Source organism: Apodemus sylvaticus, chromosome 3 (assembly GCF_947179515.1).
Source record: "Apodemus sylvaticus chromosome 3, mApoSyl1.1, whole genome shotgun sequence".
In the NCBI taxonomy this organism is placed as follows: domain Eukaryota; kingdom Metazoa; phylum Chordata; class Mammalia; order Rodentia; family Muridae; genus Apodemus; species Apodemus sylvaticus.
Genome location: NC_067474.1, coordinates 40,142,606 through 40,149,150, shown reverse-complemented (window position 1 = coordinate 40,149,150; position 6,545 = coordinate 40,142,606). Strand labels below are relative to the sequence as shown.

General features: G+C 43.4%; 1 pseudogene; it reads right to left on the bottom strand.

The window, feature by feature from the left end:
* Positions 1-3,919: 3,919 nt before the first annotated feature.
* Positions 3,920-4,006, bottom strand: LOC127681996 (uncharacterized; annotated as a pseudogene).
* Positions 4,007-6,545: the final 2,539 nt, after the last annotated feature.

Sequence of the window (6,545 nt, the reverse complement as noted above, 5' to 3'; positions counted from 1 at the left end):
GACCCCATCATCACTACCACCACAACTAAGCAGTTGGAACCTCTGCTTAATTTTCACCTCCTCCTGAAATAGGCAGAGTATGGGATTAGTAGTGGATTAGGGCACATTGATCATTTACCACTAGAAAGACATTTCTCTTTATACTTGAATGAACACTTTGGATGTTATTTTTAAACCGAGAAACAGGGCAAATATTTTTTCAGGGAACAGAACTCAGAGAAGTGGTTGTCTTATAAGGATGAAGGGTAGGAGGCAGCAGATTTCCCTCTACACCTTGGAAAGGTCCATGAGAAAGGGACTCTTCTCATCAATTCTTCTCTTGACACCTAGTTCTTGGGACTATGAATAGCTACAAACCAGCACTTGGGGAAATGAAAGACACAATTACCATTCTCTACTGTCTCTTGACCCTTGTTAGCATACAGGGGGAAAAACAGATTAGTCTTACATTTTTTGAATGTAGAAGAAAATGATACTAGCTTTGAAGGTGATGTGGAAACTGCCTGAAATTTAAGTGGAGGCAACCATGAGTAAGATAAAAGGACAAATTTGGGCTTGGTGTATGAAAGCTTCAATGGATGAGGCCACTCCTGGTGTTGAGGGCTCAGGGACTTATTCTCTTTGTCTGGAACTTACATACCTATTAAAGTCTAAGCCTCAAAACAAGAATTTTCAGCCCTGATAAACAGATAAATAGACAGATATATAGGTGATAAGTGATTGATGGATAGATGTACTTTTATTCATAGTTCAACTATAAATATCTACATTGACTTATAGCTTTATATTGCAAGTATAAGTCTATTTCCCCTCATATTAGTCCCCGATTTGTTACAGGAGATTTACTTTGAAGATTGATATGTGGTGATTTGTATATTTAGTGTTTTATATCCTCTTGCTTATTCATAATATTATATTTCTTAAAATTTTATTTGTGGCTAAAGGATTGATTTCCATGATTTCTAGGGAATTCTTCCTCATGTTTTATCTTCAGCTTCCCTAAATAAAGACCCCACTGTACCTCTGCATCATTAGAGTGTCAGGTTGTAAGGTTACTCCTTAAACCTTTAGGATCCCGTCCTCCACAGACAGACTCAGCCAAGCCTCAAACACTGAATTTTTTGCTGCAAATATCCATTTGCATCTTCAACACCATTTTTAGACCCAAGAGGACATGTCTTCTGGACAATTATGTAGAATCACAAACCAGAGTTCTAGCTACCAGTCTAGTAAAGGAAACAGGTAAATTCTATTGTGAGAACATATGAAAATGTTACTATAGAATACTTAGGAGTGAATTTTTTTTCTATCACTTTCTTTCCCAGAGAATCCTGATGACTTCATATGCCAAACTTAAAAGCAAAATTTGCACACAATGGTTTATTCTAATCATCCTGTTGCAAGCTCTTCAACAGAGATACTTTCCTTGGCAGGTAGTAAGGTAACACTGTTAAATGTGGCAGTGGAGTTTGAACTTCATCTTCAGAGTTGGTAACATCTCTTATCCAACACTCCAAAGGTTACATCAACTTGCCTAAATGACATCATTGGAATTTTCTCAATGCACTAATATGGATAATAACAATTTACCAGGACAAAATTATGCCCTAAATTTTCTGGTTCTAATATATAACTAAGTTAAGGAATCTGCAAGCATCTTCATTCTTTACTTCTGGGATGTGTGCAATGCTTTGTCTTGACAGAGTATGTTTCATACACCATCATATGATGGATATTTGTCATGCAAGAGTCCTCAGAGCTTTTTGAACATCCATTTGCAAATATATATTTTCTACTGAGTGCCCATATACCCAAACTGCTATTTATTTTGAACTATTAAGGAAATGGGATATATATATATATATATATATATATATATATATATATATATATATATAAACTCATACAATAATGTGTGGTAATACCCAATAAATTTTTCTTAGTTAAAATATTGCCAAAGAAGTGGCATAATAATTTGTAAGATATATGTAAAACATATGGAACATTTGATTTCTTATTTAAATTTTTCTTTTGTTATATTTTTTAACTTTTTATTGGTTCTTGGTCAATTTCTCATCATGTACCTCAATTCCACTCATCTCTGCCTCCCCCTCATACCTGCCCTTCACCTTTTCAACCTCCTCCCAACCAAGAAAAAATTCTTAGTTTGGAAGCTGTAGTATGTCCCACTATGTCTCACAGTATAAACTTTTGTCTATACTTCTTCCCTTGCAAATGTTCATTGCAGACTCATCGGTCTGGTATGAGGCCTCTGTTCTGCTATTTTATCAATATTGGAACCTCACTGGGCCTCCTCTGGGATATCCTGTTGTTACCCTTTGCTATGGAGATCCTATAGTTTTGGGTCTATAGGACCGGCTCTTCCATATACTCCAATATTTCTTCGATTGGATAGATGTTGTAGTAGGCTAATGCAAACTTCTGAATCTAGATCTCAGAAGTATATGAGCAGGTCAGCCCAATCTGAGCTCTCATGTTCTCAAGGCTGGTTCTCCAGCAAACCCCACAACCTTTGCTTCCAAGGGCAGGAGAGGTGCAAGGCCTGCTTCCTTGAGTGTTGCAGCTGTAAAGAAACATGGCCACTTCCCCCATTCTCATGTCATATTGGACAGCTCTCCTGCCTGCCGTGCATGGTTCATGACTAGGGAGTGGCAGAAGGTGTCTCTCCCTTTTCTGCACCACAGCCCAGCTTCTGTTCTGCCACATGCTGTAGTTGGCAAGGGTCAAATGTGTGCCCAGGGAACTAGAATACCTCTCTTACCTATAACCTTCCCCAACCCCTTAACTTTCAACCCTTTAGACAAGTGGCAAGGCCACCTATCCCACACTCAAGCCCTTGGTCTGATTTGCCAGCATTCCCATTAACCCTACTGTGTTGCTCAGGTAAAGTAAAGGGCCAGCTGTAGCTTCTGAGGTGCAGGGACAGCTCTCCTTCTTTCATAACCCCAGACCAGGCTTCCAACATACTGAAAATAATTAGGAGCAAAAGGGGAAGAGTGTACTTCTACTTCATTCACACAAGCACACAGCACAGGAGTGGTAGGGACAGCTCTCTCAAGCTTGTATCCATGAGGCAGCTCACTGGCAACTCCCAAAACTGCTGTGTTAGGAGTGGTTGGCTTTCCTGAGTACGGCAGCTTCCTAGAGATGGCATCTGCCCTCCTGTTTTCATGTACCAAGAGCCAGTTTTCCCATGATGCCCGAATGAGGGGTGGGGCTAGTTCTGTACAGCCCTAAGAAATCTTATTTCTTAAACATGTGCCTTGGAGGCAGCCCAGACCAGAGACATCTACCTGGTCTTTGGTAACCACAGATCCCTGCTGCTTCAGAGCCACAGACATAAATGTAGACCCAATTGGCAGCACAGGCCAGGATCCCATCATGGTCCCAGGTTGTATCATTGGCTATTCATATCATACTGTCCCTTACTATCATCCTGTCTCTAGTTTTATTCTCATCATTGTTTGATGAGATATACCTTTTGATTCTCTTTCTCTTCCATTTCTTCACCACTTACTTGCTCCTCTTAGTGGTGGCCACAGTCTTCAAATATCTGGGGTTGTCTCAGGAGTGATCTGTGGAGTACATTATGATATTGGACAGGGATTATGTTGCCCCTCAAACTTGCATTGTAATGGACTGGTGGTCATCTCAGGCTAGCTTGCTGTCCAAACCCCATGGTGCCAGACTGGTGGTGGTCTCAGACTTGCTCCTCACCTGTCCCACCTGAGTGGTGCCTTGGGGTAGTTGTCTGTCTGAGACTCATTCCCATTGTGGCCCTAAGATCCTAGATGGAGTTCTTCTAGTACCTGGCTTGTTCCCCATCCTGGGTGATTGTCTATGCCTAAGCAGCACCAGACTGGTTGGTCATCTAAGGCTTATTTTCAGGAAATATTAGGCTATGTACTAATCATTCAGATGTTCATAGGTCAGAACACTGAGCCTCTTTCCTCTCTGCCACCTTCTACTGCACATGTGATACAGCATCCATGTATTTTCTGTATTATTTTATTATTATATTTATATATCTGTGTCTGTGTCTGTGCCTGGGTAAGTGCACATAAAGATGCTCTTGTAGTTCAAAAGAGTACATCAGATGCAGTGGAGAGGATGTTAAAGGAGGTTGTGAGTTGCAAAACCACAAGTTTAGAGAATAAAACATTTGTCTACTGTAAGAGCAGTATGGGCTCTTAGCTTCTAACTGTCTCTCCACCTTTGCCCCTAAGCTATTATAATTTATTTATTATAATTAAATACTTAAAATGTAAGTCTGAACACATTGAAAATTATTTTCACTAAATGCACATAATACAAAACTGTCAAAAAAAGTATCTTATGGTTTCTGAAAATTTTAAGGAGAACCCGGGTGGCACTATATAATAGAGGTTGGCCTCAAACCCTAGCAATCTTGGTTCAGGTCTTTCAAGTTGAAAATACTATTAAAATCACTTCAAGTTAAAAAAAAAAAAACTGTGGGCGGCAGCAGCGGCAGCAGTGGCTGCTCCAGCTGAAGGGCCATCAGCAGTGGAACCAAGGCGTCACAGGGACCAGTTAGGCCCTGCGCCCACGACCACTGACCTTCGCTGACCAGCCGGACAGCAAGCAGCTGCAGTTGTGCGGCGCCTTTCCTGCACGGAGGCCACTTCAGAACTCGGCCTCCCACCAGTCAGGAGAGGAGCATCCATCTTGGTTCAGTACTCCAGGAATCGGACAGACTGAGGTACACAAACATAATCCGAGGCCAACACCGCGGTGGTCTGAGCCCGACGGGCGTTGGCCTGCACCCAGGCCCTGGGCGGGTCGGGGGGCCATCGGGGTGCCAACCCAACCAGGAGGTTTTTTGCCCAGGCCTGCGAGCGCGCCGCCGCCATTTTGCCTGCAGGGCGACAGAGAGCTCAGGCGGGCAGACCTGTAACAGGCATAGCCTAAGGCTAACAAAGTGGGGGTCCAGGCCCCAAAAGGCACAGGACTGACCCCAAGAACTGGGCGGCTTGGTGGGCCATCTGTGAGTCAACGCGCCCAGGTGATTGTTAGCAAAGCAGACTCTCCCGGCGCTTTCAGGGAGCGCGGGCGCGCACGCCCGCCATCCTAGTCACCTGGCAAACCCAATTAACAGTCAAAGCCATAGGAGAACTTTGCTCAGACCTTGGCCTCCCAGGCTTTTGCCTGGACTCAGGGACTGGGCGGCCAGGCTAACCTTGTGTGCGACAGCCCGGTTGGCAGATCGGCTGCCCAGCGGAGTGAGCAGAACACAGGGGAGGTCACAGTAGCATACACCGTCGGCACTCCCTGGGAGTGCACACGGGCTCCATCTGCTCCACAGACACAATCTGGGGCAAGGCCTCAGGCAGAAGCCCTTAGCTCTACTCTCTCTGCTTCCGGATCCAGATCAGTCTGGGCGGCAGCATTACATCTCCAAGTCCTGCAAGTGGCTAGCTGGGCTTCCGGGCGGCCAGCTGGGAGAAGTCAGTGTGCTCCAGTGAATCCAGCGGGCCCCAGCAGGAGCCTTCGGGTGCCTGCTTTGGGATCTGAACAGCCTGGGCAGCAGCACACTGTCTACAAGCAGTGCAGGAGGTAAGCTGTGCACCAGAGGCCAACTGGGAAGGGGCAGCTTGCACTGGTGAGTCCAGCACTGACAAGATAAACTAACACCAGTGAGATCTAGATGGCAAAAGGCAAACGCAGGAACGTCACTAACAGAAATCAAGGCAATATGGCAACATCTGAACCCAATTCTCCTCTACCAACATGTCCTGGATACCCCATCACACCAGTAAAACAAGATTTGGATTTAAAATCACTGGTCATGATGCTGGTACAGGAACACATGAAGGTCATACATAAAGAAATTCAGGAGACAATGGATCAAAAGTTAGAAGCCCTTGCAAGGGAAACACAAAAATCATTGAAAGAAATCCAGGAGAATACAAAAGCCAACAAGGAGGAAATGCAAAAAACACTTAAAGAAATACAGGAGAACTTTGCTCAACAGGCTGAGGTCATGAAAGACGAAACACAAAAATCTCTTAAAGAAATACAGGAGAACTTTGGTCAACAGGCTGAGCTCATGAAAGAGAAAACACAAAAATCTCTTAAAGAATTACAGGAAAACACAAACATGCAAGTGAAGGAGCTAAGCAAAACCATCCAGGATCTAAAATCAGAAGTAGAAACAACTAAGAAAACTCAAAGGGAGACAACTTTGGAGATAGAAAGCCTTGGGAAGAAATCAGGGGACAGAGATACAAATATCAACAACAGAATACAAGAGATAGAAGAAAGAATCTCAGATGCTGAAGATTCCATAGAAACCATGGACTCAACAGTTAAAGAAAATGCAAAATGCAAAAAGCTTGTAACCCAAAATATCCAGGAAATCCAGGACACAATGAGAAGACCAAACCTAAGGATTATAGGCATAGATGAGAGTGAAGATTTACAACTTAAAGGGCCAGCAAATATCTTCAATAAAATTATGGAAGAAAACTTCCCTAACCTAAAGAGAGAGATGCCCATGAATATAC